This window comes from Leucoraja erinacea, chromosome 5 (assembly GCF_028641065.1).
Source record: "Leucoraja erinacea ecotype New England chromosome 5, Leri_hhj_1, whole genome shotgun sequence".
NCBI lineage: Eukaryota > Metazoa > Chordata > Chondrichthyes > Rajiformes > Rajidae > Leucoraja > Leucoraja erinaceus.
In genome coordinates, this window is record NC_073381.1 from 24,856,569 (window position 1) to 24,876,901 (window position 20,333).

A 20,333-nucleotide genomic window follows, 5' to 3' on the forward strand; every position below is an offset into this window, starting at 1 on the left:
CGAAGAGCTGAATGGCCTACTCCTGCACCCATTTTTTATGTTTCTATGTTTCTAATTCCCAAACTTTGTTAATAACAAGCCAAGGGCAGCAACGTTCCACACAAATTCCAAATAATGTTCTTTATTAGGGTCAAATGTGAGTCACAACCTCCTGATAATTATAATTGGAGGAATCAGGTCTCGGATTCATACTCCTTGTCACCATGGTGTGCATTCACAATTCCCAACATAAGAAAGGCTCGAAACTCAAATGGGGAAATGAGAAAAGATAAACAGCATGGAATTGCGGTTCCACGTATCTCATTACAGGGTTTGATCTTTTGTGTGCTGTTGGCTAATTCCACAATGAAATCTCCAGTCCCAGAAATAAAAAAAACCTCATCTTGTCCAAGTGTGTTACTCTGGCAAAGGAGCAGAGCACACAGGCATCTTACTTGCATGCTGTTGAACGCTGCTGGTTGTGTTGCCAATTTTTCTTTTGCCTCTGGCTCATTATTACATGCACATATTCCTGAAGGATCATTCCGATTTCCACAGATAGCTTCAGCCGATGAAAGGTGTGAAATTCAAACAAGGGTACAACAAGCTTCCAAAACAAATCCCACAAATAGTAGATGTGGATATCATTTAACTAAAAGAAAATGCTTGCACACTTTAAGCAGATAGAGTTTTTCTTTTAAAAAATAAAAGCTCTAGTTGCATCACTGAAATTTGGATTGGAGTTTTGCAACCATAAACTTTCTAAGGGAAAATTAAGGGAGAGTCTGGCAACTAGAAACAACAAATAACTGATACACAAGCACAGGAGAAGCATCTTTACACAGTACTACAAAAGGTCAAATGTTGTTTATTTAAAGGATATAACATGACTAACATCTAATACATTATGCCGACGCTGCATCTGTGAGATTGTCCCTATTGGCAACCCAGAGAAAATAGAATAAGAGAGAAATATACTCATCCCTTACTAAATAGCATTATTGAATAAATTTAACAATCACCAAAGGTAAATATGTTAATCGCTATTCACTTTAGTTACTATCATTCACATCTAATCATTTTGATAAAATTCAAATGAATTGTCTATGAAATAAGTCGTGAAAATGCCATCTTCCAATTGGTCTTCTTCCAACTGGCAACCTCTCCAAAAGCAGACTCCTTCCATTGTGTTCTTTCCCAGAATAGAATTTAAGGTTTGTTCACCTATAACTAATTAGTTTCAACTAGTTTGTGATTTTGATAGTTCCAAAATGTTATCAAAACCTAATTACCTCTAATTGACTGTTAAAAAAAAATCAGTGTACATACACCAGGTCCTACTTCATTTTCAACATAAAAAAATAATGATTTTCAAATATTCATAGTGAAAAGTTAGAAAATGATTACTTTAATCATCAGCCTTTGTTTTGTTTTGAACTCTATATTGGATTTTTTTTATTTTTGAACTTTTTTTAATGTTTATTGATTATATTATCTTTTGAGTATTGTGTTTACAAACCTGTTGTGCTGTTGCAAGCAGGAATTTCATTGTTTCGGTACATATGACAATATGACACTCTTGGCGGTGTTGATTACTGAATTATAAGTTTTGAATCTACTCAAACAACAGTATTTGTTTCCTCCTATCTGTCTAATAATAGACAATGATGACAAATATAATGGTTACATTGCAAACATAACTCATTTGTAGTTCACATTACTGAGAATGAACGAAAGTAATCAGCAAATAAAGATGTAGAGAAAAAATAAGCTAACCAGAATCAAAAAGCTTTTGGTTTTAAAGATCAGAAATCCACAGAAGTTCAGTCAGTATCCAACATATATTAAATGATCTATTTTTGCTGGTGTAAGGAGTTTCTGGGGCAGAGTTTCTGCTTCATTTTCACCTTTTCTTCTAACTGCCTTTCTTAAATTGAAACGAAAATATAAGTGATTTAATTATTCTCCTTTTAGGGCACCGGTTAGGCCATTGTACAAGGAACTCCACTTCATGAACTTGTGTAGAGTGCTTACTGTCCATAAACATAGAAACATAGAAAATAGGTGCAGTAGTAGGCCTTTCGGCCCTTCGACCCTGCACCGCCATTCAATATGATCATGGCTGATCATCCAACTCAGTATCCTGTACCTGCTTTCTCTCCATACCCCCTGATCCCTTTAGCCACCAGGGCCACATCTAACTCCCTCTTAAATATAGCTAATGAACTGGCCTCAACTACATTCTGTGGCAAAGAATTCCAGAGATTCACCCCTCTCTGTGTGAAAAATGTTTTTCTCATCTCAGTCCTAAAAGATTTCCCCTTTATCCTTAAACTGTGACCCCTTGTCCTGCATCAGGAACAATCTTCCTGCATCCAGCCTGTCCAACCCCTTGAGAATGTTGTAAGTTTCTATAAGATCCCCCCTCAATCTTCTAAATTCTAGCGAATACAAGAAAAGTCTATCCAGTCTTTCTTCATATGAAAGTCCTGACATCCCAGGAATCATTCTGGTGAACCTTCTCTGTACTCCCTCTATGGCAAGAATGTCTTTCCTCAGATTAGGAGACCAAAACTGTACGCAATACTCCAGGTGTGGTCTCACCAAGACCCTGTACAACTGCAGCAGAACCTCCCTGCTCCTATACTCAAAACCTCAAAATATCCTGGGTTATGGAGGCTCCCATTCACTTCTGACAGGAGTGGATAATTATTTTTCACCATCTTCAAAAGCCCATTTTTACAATACATTAACAGGAATGTGTAGGTATTACTTCCCAGTGACTCCAAACATATTACCTCCCCACCCCCACCAACAAAACAAGATGCTTACACTAGAAAAACTTTAAAAATTGAATAGGGGCCAGTCATTGCTGCCATAGACAAAGATGCTTTGTCAAAGTACCATCATGGGAAGATTAGGAGCAGGAGTGGGCCCGTCAGCATCTTGAACCGGGTTCATCATTTAATTAAAAAAGGTTGATCTCAACCATAAATGCATTTCCCGTGATACATCTATCCCACGGAAATCTATCTCTGTATTGAAAATCTCATTGCCCAATCAGAGAGCTGATCTTAAATAATTACACTGCAAGGCTCTTGACAAAAAGTGTATTTGCATTGTTTTCTTGTTTTTAATGATAGATTTCATTAATAATAGCACAGAATGGGGCTGCATGTACTCAAGAGGTTATTGTTGGAAAAAGTGCAATCCTTTTACTTGTGCTGAGTTTGCTGATCACATCAGGGGCAACGATCAAAAAAGAATGTGTGACAGAATATTAGGATCATTGAAAGATTAAACCAGAGCAGTACGGAAGTGCAGGGCAAAAGGTGAATGCATTGGCACAGAGTGAGAGTAAGAATCATTAATCTAAGGCCAGTCAGGCATAGCTATTTCAACTGACTAGGCAAGCAAACTAAATGAGAGGAATAGAACAAAAAAGGATAAATTAATCTTTGAAACAGTGAACTAACTAACTAACCAAGGCATAGTAGACTGACATTCTTCAGCAATGGATTAGCTTTCAAGCTGACACAATGCGCTTTGTTTCCCTTGGGCATTCTATTTAGTGATGAAAAATGCAGGTGTGCCATGCCAAATAAATATTCATTGTCCAATTGAAATCCATTTTCACCATGCATTCATGTTACAGCAGAATTGCCATTGCATTTCTGCAAGAGATTTCCACAAAGTATCAGCAAAGGGTAGGGCACAGTTCTAATTCAGGAGACCTGACCTATCAATACTAAATAGCAGTTTAGTTTATCGATTTCACTTCCATTTTGTTTCTGTTTTTATTTAATGGTAAGATAGATTTCCACAGGCAAATACTGCCCAGGTAAACTTCCGAGTTGTTCAGGTGACATAAAATGGATGGAGATAATGTGCAATGGGTAACTATTTTATCCTAGATGTCAACAAAGCTCTAGCTATATCATTCATCAGCTGGTCTCTGCATTCATTTCCAGTAGCTTTGTCTGGATAGCAGTCAAGAGCAGAGAGCCTGTGCTGTTCTTCTCTCCCGAATGCACAAAAGCCAGAGTGCTCTCACCGCAGTTGTGAATCTTAGGTTTTTATTAACTGCACAGCCACGCACCACATCGAAACAGAAGCATTTACCAAATTACAATCAGAAGAATGTTGCTATCAATGCAAATTACAGGCAACTCAAGACTCTGGGGCAAGGCGTCTGAAAAATGGAAGAATACTCTACCCTCCTGGGTATATCAGGTGCTCAGTCTTAATTGTGCTTCTTTGCTTTTCCTTGCAGCTTAATCCAAAAGAAGCAAACAGCGGAAGCAGAGACGAGGGAAGGGACCAATAGAAAATATACTAAATTCACAGAAAAATAAAACATTTTTGTTGCACTGCAAACTAAACAATTATAAATCTAGCCTGTAAGTAAAATAGTATGGTGGCTTTGTTTCATTCTAAGTTATAGTAGCTAATGTATTTATAACACATATCCATATTTTCACTACCTTCTTTTCAATGGAATTTGGTAATGTTTAATATTACAGCCATTATTTACACGGCAAGGATGTCTGTGTACTGCCCTGCTAAGCAGCATTGCTTGGGATTTTCCTGTCTACCAACAGAAGCACGACATTGCCTTTTCATGCACGAGTATTATTTCTGTTAACTCTTTACTTGCTGATTACAGGTCCATTCATTCTATTTCCAGAATTTCTTTTGCAATTATTTTTATTTTCTCTTATAATTGTTAATCTGTTAAATAAATCCTGCAATCACATATTTCTTTTTTTTTTTTCAAATTTCCATCAAATTATAACTGAAAATAATTCGACAATCAACAACTAAAAATCTGCACCAGAAGAACAGTTCCAAAAATTAGATGGCCCTTTGAATGCCTACAGCATTTGAAAGCAGCTAGTCCATCATTGTGCAATCGCTGTTGATTAAAAAAACAACCTAGATAGATAGGCGTATGATTTATCCCCTTTCCATCTTGTTCTGACTGTACAATTTATCCAGTCTCCTTTATTATCAAGTGTTGCATTACTCTGTAAAGGCTCATTCTACTTATGTGTGTGATTTTTTTTTTTTAGCAAGTGGAACAGCACATGCATCACCCAATTGAACGGCAAATGGGGCTTTTTACCCATGAATCATCTGATATCTATAAATGCAAAAATAATACAGATCCTTTACTGGCTACTTATGGAAGAGGTTGCAAATAATATCACAGTATCTAGCAATCTGTTTTTTTTTAAAAGAAAGATAAGTACCGAGGTAGCTGAAGAAAAAAAACAGCTGTTCAAAGTCTCCTGATCAAGCTTCTATTTGATGGTTCTCTACCTGAAGTTGCTTAATGGTGTGATATTTCTTTGGTCCACACTTTGCCTTTCTGAGCCTGTCACAACAGCTGTGAGTCCACAAATGCCGATTCACCAGCGTTCTTCTGAGTTCATTTTCTGTGGAAAATTTAAGATAACATCTAAACCAGAGAAATAATGTGTTTTAACAAAAGAAATGAAAAAAATAAATATATATATATATATGTATAGACACATATCCTTCTTTGTTTCCAACAAAGAGGGTTGGTTGTAAGAGCAGACACATCTTTTTTTTTGTAACCAAAACATATATATGGCATTATTTTCACATCAAGCTCCAAATTCAATGATACTAATTAAAATTGGAATATTGCAATAACAGACGAAGTGTTAATGGGGCAGCAGTCAAGTGTGTCAGGAAAATGAAGGGACCCTTGGGGGCCTGGCACGATGTTTATAATCAGCTAAAATCAGCATCCACTGGAGAGCTGCTCTACCATAAATCTCCTAATAGCTCCAAAGGCACCAGAGAGAATTTCAAAGATACAAAATTGCAGTTAAACATTATTTTAACCTGACTAAAGAAGTGCACAGAATCTTGTACACCGTGAGAGTGTTACTATTTTTTTTTAAAGCAAAACAAAACAATTCAGGCTTCATAAATAAGTATTTAAGTTTAGATGGTTTACACTTTCAAGATTTCTACTTTTAACTTCACATACCTATTTAGCCAATATTTCCCATCAAATCTCAACATTGTTCTTTCATTAAAAGTGCACAAAAGACCACCCACCTGTCTAACATACAAATCGGAGAACAGGCAACTCCCAAGACTGGCTGCTAATGTCACAATATTTGCGGATTCTAGGGGGGAGAATGTTTCCTTTCTCCACTGGAACAGAACTGGCCTCAGGTTTTCTCTCATTTTTGTTTGCTGGCTGCTGCAGCTGCTGTGAACCTTCTCCTGCTTCCTCAGTCTTAGCTTCAGCTTTTTTTCAGCACCTTGGCCAGCAGCTGCAGCCAGACTCTCGAACCGCATCTGACAGGCATTGTTTATTTTAGCACTATCTTCCTACAGTCGAGGCTTGGTGAATTTTAGGAGAGGGCTGCGAGAATGGAAGCAGTTTGTCGTGCTCCTTCTTTCAAACTTCATTCCTGGCAGCTGCTTTTCCAGTGCAGACCTTTTTGTTTTACTTATCCAGAATCTCGGGGCACGTTTAAGTTCTATTCGTTTCTACTCAAGGGTTCTTTATTTTAGGAAATATGTTTGTTGGTATCAGTTATAAATATTAATATTTTTTGAGGAAAAAAAATAAAATGTCACCATTTCACTATCTCAAGTGCAAGTTACAAAGAAAATCTTCGTAATTTTGCACTCTTTTAAAAATTGGCATTTTTAAAACACACATTTGATGAGCTTCACGGACAGATATTCAACGAATTCCCTTTAGAAAAGTGGGAAGTGTGCTTTGTGAAAATGTCATCTGCCGATGCTGCAATTACTTACACTTCAGCAATCATGTTCACAATGCAGAATGGGTCGAATTCAGGTGAGTACCAGAACCAGTAATCATTCTCTGGAAATGAGAACAAAGCCATTTTCTTTCATTTCCTATCAACACAACTATCAAGGCCTTAATTACAAGGCAAGTGTCAGGCCTGGCTGATGAAAGGCTTATTATTATACAGCTCAGCGTCAAATCAGTTTTGTATTGATGAGTGCTAGAAATGAGAAAGCTAAACCCGGGTCCCACAAGAAAGAGCAAAAATCTCTGACCAGAGGAGAAGATGCAAAAGCCTCAATCATATTAGTTCACTTCGACCTGCAATACGATGCCTCATCTGCAGACAAAAAGGTTACGTTAATTTTAATAAGTTCATACTTTTTATTAGGTAGTATAAAGACATTGGATTTTTTTTAAAATGTAACTAAATTAGTTCAAGGAATTCAACTTTGGACATTATTTACCTACAGATGTAAGAACAAATATTTTGCTCTATTTTATTCAGTATTTCAGTACTTGGGACATTCCACACAAAAAAATATGGTCCTGCATGATAAAGGGTTTATGTTTTAAGTGGTCCCACAGCATCAGCTAAGTCACCCAGGACAACTGCTGCCTAACTCGGTTTTGAAGCGAGCTGACAAGCTACAGCAATTTTACCATGCATGAGGAAAAGGGAGTCTTTCATTAGAATATATGTCCCCTATATTTTGTTTGATAAATTCGAACTATCCATTGTAATATATTATATATTCCAGCCATCAATTATATTTTCTTTCCAAAGTAAAACACAAAGTGCTGAAATAACCCAGCGGGTCACGCAGCATTCCTCAAAGATAGATAGGTTTGGGGTCAGGATCTAGATCCTCCAGAGATGCTGCCTGACCTGCTGAGTTACTCCAGCACTTTGTGTATTACTCAAGATTCCAGTATATGCAGTTACTTCAGTCTCCATGTCTTCTCTCCACATGTTGCATCCATTATGGACATCAGTAATTTTCTTTGCCTCTTCACCCTCTTCTGCTGCTTATTCAAAAGGAAATAAAAGAATGGCATTCAATCCATTCCATCCACCTACTAACAAACTGCACTGAACATCAGGCTTTACAAGAGTTATTATACCATAGTAACATTCATAGGTGATAGGAGCAGAATTAGGCCATTTGGCCCATCAAATCTACTCCGCCATCTATCTTTCCCTCTCAATCTCTTTCTCCTGCCTCCTCCCCTTAACCCCTGACACCCGTACTAATCACGAATCTTGCAATCTCTGCCTTAAACATATCCATTGACGGCCTCCATGGCCTTCTGTGGAGGCCGTGGAGGCCAAGGAGGCCGTCAATGGATATGTTTCTGAATTCATATTCACCACACAAGTTGTGACGGTTAGCAACAACCTGTCACAAACCACATATAAACTGGCCAAACTGAACTTCAGCCATGTTGATTGCCACTTTGGGGAAAGTGGTCAATTGGGGTAAGGCAGATTATAACATTGAATTGAATTGAATACATTTTATTAGCCAAATATGTATACATGCAAGGAATTTGCCTGTAACTAGCTGTTACACGATATACAGTGGACAATTAAAAATAAAACATTGTAACTTAAACATATGAAGAATGAAATAAAATACCAGAGCACAAGGAGGCTGCAGACTATTGGCAGTTGAGTAGAGCTACTGCTCATGGAAAAAAAAGCTGATTTTATGTCTGGCTGTGGCGGTTTTGACAGTCCAGAGTCGCCTTCCAGAGGGAAGTGCTTCAAAGAGTTTGTGGCCAGGGTGAGAGGGGTCCGAGATGATCTTACCCACTCTCTTCCTGGGCCTTGCAGTGTACAGTTCGTCGATGGGGGGAAGGTTGCAGCCAACAACCTTCTCGGCTGATCGAACGATTCGCTGCAGCCTCCTGATGTCATGCTTGGTGGCTAGACACAAGAGACTGCAGATACTGGAATCTTGAGCAAAATATAAAGTGCTGGAGGAACTCAGCGGGTAAGACAGCATCTGGAGAGGGAATGAACAGATAACATTTCGGTCAGGACCTGTCTTTAGGCTGCAAGTTTCACAACATTATTTTTGTCAGAATCTAGAGTTGATTGGATGTAGCTGGGATCGGGCAAGTCCACATTAAATATATTCAGAGTCGTTTAAAGAGTTCAGGACTGACATGTTTCAGTAAATAGGAGGGATAAGGATAAAGAGGAAGGATAAGGATAGCAAGGTAGGGGAACTTTGGAATTTATTTGGAGGGAAAGAATGGATGACGTTTCAGGTCAAGACCCGTCTTTTGACTGATGTCTCGACACGAAACGTCACCCATTTCTTCTCTCCAGAGATGCTGCCTGTCCGGCTGAGTTACTCCAGCATTTTGTGTCTATTTTTGATTTAAACCAGCACCTGCAGTTCCTTCCTACACATTTGGACTTTATTTGTTGATTTTATAAGAGGAAGGTGGAAGATCCACAAATGTGTCTTCATCAATGGGTGGGTGGAGGAGAGAATCAACAACTTCAACTTCCTAGGTGTTGTGGTGTTAGGGACGATGTCGGGTTCGGCAGTGATCACACCGACATCGCAGTAGGGTAAAGTCATGTGATGTATTTCATTTACACTGGTCGGAAAGTGCAGGACCGCCCACAGATGCTGTCCATCACCATCAGAGTTCATTGGCGATATTGCAGCCGATCTTGGGGTTGTTCCGGCAGCTCTGTCCTGGCCTTCAAAGGAGGCATGGCGATCTCAGGCTTCATTCTGCACTTCACCCTTCCCTTGAGCGGAGGGACTGGCGGGCTCAGGTTTCTTCCTGGAGGCTCAGCTTTGGCCTTGAAGAAGCGAAGCTCGCATCTCGGGATTATCCTGGCCGGCCAGTCTTTGTCTGTGTGTGTGGGTGCAGTCCCTCATTGTCTGTGGTCAGGAAGAGGTTCTGGCATCTCAGGCTTGCCCCTCTGCCACCCAATCTTAACCTCAGTAGAGGCGCTGGGCTTCTAGGGTTTTGTCCTGGTACCCCAGCCCTGACCACAGAGTGGAACTGGAGATCTGGGGTTTGCCCCAGTTCCACTCATGAAAACACAGCTAGCAGGGAGGCATCCTGCTTTGCCTTTCTTCTTCTCTCATCTTCTCTCTCATGCTAAAATACATGGGTTTGATCGGGACTAGGCGGGCAACGTGGAAGCAGCCAACCAATATCAGCTAATTGGACATAGCTGTTACCAATAATGCTTGTGATTGGTCTCTCCTGGCTAGTGATATGGATCAGAGTGACAAGAAAAGGATGGAGTACTGTCATAGTGTGCATATCTTTGAAGATTGGTATTGGACCCAACACACTGATGCAATCATAAAGAAAGCCCATCAACACCTTTACTTCCTTAGAAGATTAAGGAGATTTGGTAAGCTGAAAAAGACTCTCCTGAACTTCTACAGGTGTACCATAAAGAGCATATAGATGGGTTACATCGCAGCCTGGTTCGGCAACTCAAAAGCCCAGGAACGAAGGAGATTATAAGTGGTAGAGACTGCTCGGTCCATTACTGATACTGACCGCCCCCATCATCAAAGGGATCTATAGGAGAGGCTGCCTCAAAAGGCCTGTCAGCGTCATCAAGGGCCCACACAACCCTGGCCACGCTCACATTTCACTCCTGCCTTCGGGAAGAAGATATAGGAGTTTGTAGACCATGACCTTCAGGGACAGGAACAGTTTCTTCCCAACAATAATCAGGGTATTGGACACGGCAAACACCAACTACAGACTGTCTTGGTTGCACAAGAGTATTTGGACGTGTTGTTTTCCACTGCATTGGATTTATTTATTTATTGAACTTTTGATCTATTTGATTATGTTACCTATTGAGCACTGTTTACATAAAAACATAGAAAATAGGTGCAGGAGTAGGCCATTCGGTCCTTCGAGCCTGCACCACCATTCAATATGATCATGGCTGATCATCCAACTCAGTATCCTGTACCTGGTTTCTCTCCATACCCCCTGATCCCTTTAGCCACAAGGGCCACATCTAACCCTCTGAAGTATAGCCAATGAACTGGCCTCAACCAAATTCTGTGGCAGAGAATTCCACAGATTCACCACTCTCTGTGTAAAAAATGTTTTTCTCATCTCAGTCCTAAAAGATTTCCCCTTTATCCTTAAACTGTGATCCCTTGCTCTCCACTTCCCCAACATCGGGAACAATCTTCCTGCATCTAGCCTGTCCAACCCCTTAAGAATTTTGTAAGTTTCTATAAGATCCTCCCCTCAATCTTCTAAATTCTAGCGAGTACAAGCCGAGTCTATCCAATCTTTCTTCACATGAAATTCCTGACTTTACAAACCTGTTGTGTTGCGGCAAGTAAGAATTTCGGGTTATGTGACAATTAAACACGTTTGACTCTTGGTGACCAGAAAACTTCTAAATTTGGTCAAACTAAAATGGAAGTATATGTAAGGTTTAGGAAAATGAAAACAGACAGGGCCTTTGGGGAATGTAAATCAATCAGGAAAGAATTCAAGCGAACAATTATTAGGGCCTGAAGGAGCTATGAAATCTCATTGGCAGGTCAGATTTTAAAAAAATCTCTTGTTTTTTTTATAGGTATATTAAAAAGAAAAGGGTAACTAGGAGTAAGTAGGACCACTCAAAAAGAAGGGGGCAATTGATGCTTGGAGTCAGCGGCTGTAGATGACGTACTAAACTTTGGCATCAGTACTCACCAAGAGAGAGGGCATGAAGGATAGTGAGATCAGTGCGGGCTATACTAATATGCTAGGGCAGTCCAAGAACAAGAAGGATGTGGTGCTGAGTCTCTTGAGAAGCATTAAGTTGGACAAGTCCAGAAGGCCTGATGAGATCTATCCAAGGTTATTGAGAGGCAAGAGAGGAGATTACAGGGGCCTTGACAAATATCTTTGAATGCTCTCTTGCCACTGGTGAGGTCCCAGGGGACTAGAGAGTAGCTAAAGTTGTTATTTTGTTTCATAATAGAAGTAGAAAGAGTCCAGGGAATACAGGCTGATGAGCCTCATGTCAGTAGTGGGGAAGCTTTTGGAATGTTTTTGGGTTTGGATTTTAAAGAGAATGTGTTAAGCAGGGACAATCCGCATCACTTCATCAACAGCACCTTCGAGAGAAGATAAAGTTGATTGATGAGGGTATGGCAGTGGATGTTGTCTACATGCATTTTAGTAAGGCAGTTGATAAAGTCACTCATGCAAGGCTGATCAGGAAGATTAAGATACAAGGGATCCATGGTAATTTGTTTGTTTGGATGAAACTGGCTTAATCGTAGACAACAGAGGGTAGTGGTGGAAGGGTGTAATTCTGGCTGCACGTCTGCATTACAGATAAGGAGGAAGACTGTCGAAAGATACAGTGGGTTTTAGATCAGTTATGAATATGGGCAAAGAAAATAAAAATTTAATCCAAGCAAGTGTGAGGTGCTGCATTTTGGGAGGTCAAATACAAGGGGAAAGTATACAATTAATGAGAGGATTCTTAGCAACGTTGATGTACAAAACGATCTTGAGGTCCAAGATCTTGGATCTTGGGGACCCATAGAAAATGACAACACAAGTACACTGCAGATAGAGTTTTAAAGAAGGGATATGGTATGCTTGTCTTTATTGGCCGAGGCAATGGGTATACATGTTAGCAAGTGCAGCTTTATACATTTTTTGTTATGCCGCGCTGGAATATTGTGTGCAGTTTTGGTTACCCCATTTCAGGAAGAATGTGACTTTGGAGAGGGTGTAGAAGAGGTTTAGCAGAATGCTGCCTGGATTAATTATAAGGAGAGATTGGACAAACTTGGATTGTTTCTCTGGAGTGGCCCTCAACACCAGCAAAACCAAGGAACTGATTGTGGACTTTGGAAGGAATAGGAGGGGGACCCACAACCCCATTTAAATCAACGGGTCGATGGTTGAAAGGGTCAAGAACTTCAAATTCCTGGGCGTGCACATCTCTGAAGATCTTTCCTGGTCCGAGAACACTAACGCAATTATCAAAAAAGCTCATCAGCGCCTCTACTTCCTGAGAAGATTACGGAGAGTCGGATTGTCAAGGAAGACTCTCTCTAACTTCTACAGGTGCACAGTCGAGAGCATGCTGACTGGTTGCATCGTGGCTTGGTTCGGCAATTTGAGCGCCCTGGAGAGGAAAAGACTACAAAAAGTAGTAAACACTGCCCAGTCCATCATCGGCTCTGACCTTCCTCCCATCGAGGGGATTTATCGCAGTCGCTGCCTCAAAAAGGCTGGCAGTATCATCAAAGACCCACACCATCCTGGCCACACACTCATCTCCCTGCTACCTTCAGGTGGAAGGTACAGGAGCCTGAAGACTGTAACAACCAGGTTCAGGAATAGCTACTTCCCCACAGCCATCAGGCTATTAAACCTGGCTCGGACAAAACTCTGATTATTAATAACCACTTTCTGTTATTTGCACTTTACCAGTTTATTTATTCATGTGTGTATATATTTATATCATGGTATATGGACACATTTATCTGTTTTGTAGTAAATGCCTACTATTTTCTGTGTGCTTAAGCAAAGCAAGAATTTCATTGTCCTATACAGGGACACATGACAATAAACTCACTTGGACTTGGTGTCATAGATTGAGGGGCTATCTGACAGAATACATAAAGTTATAAGAGACATAGGCGGGATAGACAGTCAAATCCTTTTTCCCAGGCTGGAAATGTTAAAGACTCGAGGGCATAGGTTTAAAGTCAGAGGGAGAGAAATTTGAATTCAATGTGCGGGCAAGTGTTTTTACACTGGGGTGGTGCAGCGGTGGAGTTGATGCCCGGAATCGATCCCAACTACAGGTGCTGTCTGTACAGAGTTTGTACGTTCTCCCCGTGACCACGTGGGTTTTCTCCGAGATCTTCAGTTTCCTCTCACACTCCAAAGAAGTACAGGTTTGTAGGTTAATTGGCTTGAGTTTGTATACTTGGTATAAGTGTAAATTGACCCTAGTGTGTGTAGGCTTGTGTTAATGTGCAGGGATCGCTGGTCGGTGCAGACTCGGTAGGTTGAAGGACATGAATCCGCATTGAATCTCAAAAGTAAATTAAACTCAGAGAGTAGTAAGTGCCCTGAATGTGCAATCTGGAGTGGTGGTGGAAGCATATACGATAGTAGTGTTTAAGAGGCTTTTAGATAGGCACATGAATGGAGGGGTCTGGATCTCATGCCGGCGCAGAAGATCATCTGGGTGTCATGTTCAGCACAGACATTGTCGGGTGAAGGAGCTGTTCCTCTGCAGTACTGTTCTATGTTTCACCATCTCCGTTAGATATTTTAGACCATTCTTTTTCAGGCGTTCATCTACCATTTAAAAAAAAAAACTTTATTCCCTTCTATTTTATTCTCTTTCTTTTCCTTGAATTTTGTACAAATCAAATCAAATAGTGCCCCACGTCCTTCTCTTGTTTCTAAAAATGAGTTTGGAATTTTGGAACTGTAGGAGAGGCAGCTATGACGGCACTCCATGTTTACGGCTAAGGACCCAAGGATGATTTTAAGATGGCCATATCTTCAATGCATCCTTTGTAACCATGACTCCTCCCAGCAAAGTCTCGTCCATCTACTGTGATGAGACCTGAAAAATGTGAACTGTTTTACCTCCCTCAATCCTCACTTCCTGCAAACAATATTGTCTTAAAACCAAGAATAGCATCAACCCATCGGTATTCTTGATCTGGTGGGTGCTCTTTCCAGTTCATTTCAACTTTAGAGCTATCCTGCTCAGATGTGGAGAGACATATCTACACGACACACTTCTCAGACTCTGGATATCCCAAAGCACTTTAAAATCAATGAAGTACTTCTGAAGTGCAGTCAGTCATGCAGTATGGGGGAAAAGATTAAACAGGAAAACAGTGCAAAGCCAGATGTCCCAGACAGAACTGAGATACATGAATCACTAATCTGCAATGATACATTGCTTATAAATATTATCCAGGATACTGTTCTGCTGCTTTCCTTTAATTTTCAACTGACTCTTTCAATGCCAGGTAGGGAAAATGACAACGATAAAATAATAATTCTCCATTGTCTCAGGAATAGCAATAGAATAGGAAAGGAATGGTTAAACTGTTCTTTTTCCTTTCCTTTGTTTTCTTGGAGCAGATGGATTATAGAACAATAGAAAGGCATGTTAAGAAGAAAGATGCAGAGGAGACGCAAAACTGTTTTATTTTCCTTTCCTTTATTTTCATGGAAAAGATAGATGGTAGCACCATAGAAATGTCCATGGACTGGCTATTAGAAGATATTTAAAAAAAAAAAGAATGATACTAAACAAATCACTCAAATCCAAGAAAGGCATAATGATGGTGTATTATGATGGTTGGCATCAAAATAAGCAAAGATTAAGTTTGTGAAGAATATGTTGTACCCTGTTTAGTGTAAATTGACCATAAATATGAACATCATAAAATAAAACAGAAAAGACCAAACAAGTTGGCTTTCAGTATTCTGCAAGAGTATAGGAAAGTTTAAATTGGAATGATTAAGCATTTGGAGACCAAGATACCTGTACTAAGCTAATTAGCAATAACCATATAACCATATAACCATATAACAATTACAGCACGGAAACAGGCCATCTCGGCCCTACAAGTCCGTGCCAAACAACTTTTTTCCCTTAGTCCCACCTGCCTGCACTCATACCATAACCCTCCATTCCCTTCTCATCCATATGCCTATCCAATTTATTTTTAAATGATACCAACGAACCTGCCTCCACCACTTCCACTGAAAGCTCATTCCACACCGCTACCACTCTCTGAGTAAAGAAGTTTCCCCCTCATGTTACCCCACAACTTCCGTCCCTTAATTCTGAAGTCATGTCCTCTTGTTTGAATCTTCCCTATTCTCAAAGGGAAAAGCTTGTCCACATCAACTCTGTCTATCCCTCTCATCATTTTAAAGACCTCTATCAAGTCCCCCCTTAACCTTCTGCGCTCCAGAGAATAAAGACCTAACTTATTCAACCTTTCTCTGTAACTTAGTTGTGAAACCCAGGCCACATTCTAGTAAATCTCCTCTGTACTCTCTCTATTTTGTTGACATCCTTCCTATAATTGGGCGACCAAAATTGTACACCATACTCCAGATTTGGTCTCACCAATGCCTTGTACAATTTTAACATTACATCCCAGCTTCTATACTCAATGCTCTGATTTATAAAGACTAGCATGCCAAAAGCTTTCTTTACCACCCTGTCTATATGAGATTCCACCTTCAAGGAACTATGCACGGTTATTCCCAGATCCCTCTGTTCAACTGTATTCTTCAATTCCCTACCATTTACCATGTACGTCCTATTTTGATTTGTCCTGCCAAGGTGATTAACTTTTAATAGAAAGAACTGGCTTGGCAAAAGGTGTCTGTTGTATGAATTTCTATTAAGCATTCTACAAGTTGCGAAATGTTGAAGATGTGTGTATGATAAATAAAGATATTCTGGCTACAATGAATAATATGGATTAAAAGTGAAGGTTGGACTACAGAATGCAAAAGATAGGGTTAAAACGTTTTGGCCTGAAAAAAAACAAAATCCCCAGCATTTACAGATGTGGGGAGAGAAAAAAAAAACAATTACATGTTTGAGAATGCGAGGCCTGGTACTGCAGAATCTTGCTGAAGTTAAAGAATAAGTCTTAGAATCATTTTTTGCCACTGCATTTCCACCTATCCACCAGTCAGATTGACAGACTGACTGCATTGTCAGTTGATGAGAGGAATTGAATTGAAGGCTACGATGTGACATTTTCAGTGAAACTTGAGCAAAGTGATTTGGGCCATGCCAACATGCTGAAAGCATGTTCCAGTTTGCCTAATATCTAATATTAGTTGAGTCATAGCGATGGCAACTGTTGTACAAAACCACCAGTGGGCAGCCTTCATATTAATTTCTTCAGAAGGAAGCCAATATGGAAATGTATTTATTTAACTTTTTTTGGTTTATTATGTTTTCTATTGAGTACTGTCTTTACAGACCTGTTATGCTGCTGCAAGTTGATGATAGATGCATGCAACATTTGGTGGGTTCTGGCCCTTATACTTGGCAAAGATTTGGCAAACTGTACATGGCAGGGATTTCAGACTGTTGGGAGGAACCAGGGGCAGCTTGACATGTTTTGCTGTTTTGGAAGACAGGAACAGGTGAAGAGCTGGACAGAGTACTACCTTCGCCAGACCAAGAGATGGACTATTAAAGGCAATTACTTGAAGCAGAAGAAACTGCAGATGTTGGAAGCTTGAACAAATAACAAAATGCCAGAGAAACTCAGGGGTCAAGTAGCAGTTGTGAAGGGAAATGAACAGATAATGGTTTGAAGGTAAACACTAAATGCTGGAATAACTCGGCAGGTGAGGCACCATCTCTGGAGAAAAAGAATAGGTGATGTTTCGGGTTGGAACTCTTCTTCGGATGTGGTCATTCCAAACCGAATTGATAGGCATGGGGCCAGTTAAAATTCCCTTTCATAAAGACGTGTTGGGCCACTCCTATCTGCCAAGTGCCTATATAATCTGGATTTATGGATGAAAGATCATCATTGGCATTAAATGATGACACCAAGTTGAGAGGATGACAAATCATTGAAGAGAGCTCTGAAAGACTCAAAGGCAACAAAGATAGGCGTGCTGTAGGTCAATGACAAAAACATGCAATACATTTCAAAATTGTGAAAAGCAAGAGAAAATATAACTTAAATAGCAGGAATTTCAATTAGGTAAAGGAGCCGCAATAAAAATATACAGTCCATTAGAAAGGCAACAAACAAATTCCAGTGTGTGTGTGTGTGTGTGTGTGTGTGTGTGTGTGTGTGTGTGTGTGTGTGTGTGTGTGTGTGTGTGTGTGTGTGTGTGTGTGTGTGTGTGTGTGTGTGTGTGTGTGTGTGTGTGTGTGTGTGTGTGTGTGTGTGTGTGTGTGTGTGTGTGTAACTCAGTGGGACAGGCAGCATCTCTGGAGAGAAGGAATGGGTGACATTTCAGGTTGAGATCCATATACATACACACATATTTACATTAATATAGAAAAAAGGGGGGAAATATCAATCTGTAAAAATGTCTATTGATTTTTATGGATGGTGGGGGAGGGGGGTAGTATGGAACTGTACATACTTTAGGGCATTCCAAGAAAGATACAGGAACACACAACAAAGAAAGGCCCCATCAAGCATGTGCCGCCTCTTGGAAAGGACTGTGCAATTAGTCCCACCTCCCTGCTCCTTCCCTATAGCCATATAAATGTTTCATATGAAAGTGATGGAAGTGCAGGTTCATTAGATGATGCCAGAAAGGTGCACAGAGGGTGGTTCGGATGCAGACTTATGTTTCACAAATCATTGCCGAAGCAGACCAGATCATTTTGTTTTAGGAGAATTCGATAACAGCTTTGAAAAAAAAAAAAGGAGTAATGAAGGTGACAGAGGTGGGGAAAATCAAGAGTGTGAAGTAGGTGTAGGTGGTTCATGTAGAAAATAAATCCTGTCAAATAGTCTATGTATGTAATAACATTCAATAATTGTGCAATTTGCTCTTTCCCAGATTCAGTGGTATTGGGTGTTCCATTTCTAAAAACCAGAGGCTGATTATTAATCTTTTTTTTGCAGCATAGAATTTACTGTCTCTTTAACAGTTCAGAAAGTTGTAATATACCACAAGAAATCATGTTCACCTTTTCTACTAGTCTCATTATCACCAGGGCTCTGAAGTGCACGGGCACACTTAACTCGTTAATTGCTAAGTGCTGCCTGTGAGGCTCTTTCTACTGGGCAGCAATGAATATCCAGGCAAAAAAATTGGTCATGGTTATGACCTCCCAAGAAGGGAATCAGCAAATTCTAACAACTTTCCAAAATCTTACCTTTTGAGATACAACAAAGTGTTCATCAGTTTGTGGAGCAATCACAAAACTACTTAGGAAGTCCTGTCTGCCAGCAAGTTGGAATATAAGATTCAGACGATAAGCACCATAGAATGACATAACGGCACACAATGCAGAGCAGTAGGTGCACAATATGAGAGAAATATATTCCATGTAAATAAAGCATACTAGCTTGCCCACATGGAAGCTGGAACACACAAGTGTATCCATACTAACACACATGGGCCTGCAAATAAAATAGCATCTGATCGTCTTTCGTGTTTATTATGTATCTACTCAATACGTTTAGCTCTGAAGTTTCTGTTCAAATCCCGCATTTACAATTACTCCATTTCTTTGGATCATGAGCATAATGTCCTAATTTATTTGTATATTAACATTTTATTAATCATTTCATTTAATATTTCACTATTGCATGCGATTTCCACGTTTTCAGTTTATTTATTTTTAGCGTTGATGTTAAAGTGAAGCACAAGAAGAAAGTATTTAATTTGTTATTTCATGTCATGTCTACTGGGTCCGTTCTTGTGTTGCACCTTTACAGATAAAGGAGCAGCAAGGCAGAGAATGGAAATACGTAGGAGGTAGCAGCTCAGGCGTAGAGAACAGTTTAAACGGGGGAACCAAGGAGAATGAAATATAGAGCAGAGTCGGTAGATGGGAAAGTAGAAAAAAATAAGACAAGCAATCAGACAGAATATAAAAACAGACCAGTAAAACCAAAAGTGAGAAAAGGAATGAACGTGTACAGTTGGGAAAGGGTAAAAACAGCAGCATGAAGAAGTCTGACATCCTATTACACTACGAGCACCCAAAAAACATAAAATCCAAATCAAATTATTTTCAAAAATGCAATAAGAAGAAAGAAAATTGTTGGATTCATAAAAGCATAACCACTAATGACTTCTATGTTTATTTTCTTTCACCTGACAAATTAGGCCAATAAATCACAATCATTTTATGTTCTGGATTTGATGACATGTTAGGTTCAACCATTTGTGGGACCTGTCTCTAAATCAGCAAGCCAGAATGATGCAATGTAACTCTTCACTCCCACAAAGATCTGGCTAAAACGGGGCATCCTGTAAAGAGTCTACAGCACAAAACTGTACAGAATGCGAAGTGGATCACTGCTGAAATAACAAGTTTTATCCCTGACCTAGGTGCTGATGATAGCTGTGGAAAAGGAAGTGACTTGTTGAGCAAGTACTGAGTGCAACTGTGAGGTAGAGTGCAGGTGGATTCACTTCACGTGCCCATCCTGTGAGTCATTTGCGTTAATGTTGGCCTCAATAAAAGGTAACAGTTTCTGATTTCCAGCAGGATTTCTTTCAGTTTGATGGGCACATAATTACCTAACCTCACTTCCCTCACTTGAAAAAAACCCAGCAAACTTATCATTGAGAACAAATAATCCATTAGATTTTCTACTACATCACAAAATTCAATGTTTTTGCAGTTCTCATGGTGGTAATGAACTTAATCTAAAATGAGACAACAAATCTACATCATCAACAGTCAAGAGTGTTTAATTGTCATCTACAGCAAAACAGAACAATGACATTCTTACTTGCTGCAGCATAATAGGTCTGTAAACATAGTATGTAATAGATAACATAATAAACTTTTAGAAGTTCAACA

The 20,333-nt window shown here is 39.7% G+C and overlaps 1 protein-coding gene across 7 annotated transcripts in view; it reads right to left on the minus strand.

The window, feature by feature from the left end:
- LOC129697048 (myelin transcription factor 1-like protein) overlaps positions 1–20,333 on the minus strand; it is a 415,381-nt gene that overhangs the window by 310,163 nt on the left and 84,885 nt on the right. For all 7 annotated transcript variants that reach the window (XM_055635254.1, XM_055635252.1, XM_055635250.1 and 4 more), the window contains exon 2: positions 5,302–5,417. The gene's annotated coding sequence lies outside the window, so the exon portion shown is untranslated. The remainder of the gene's footprint in view (positions 1–5,301; positions 5,418–20,333) is intronic.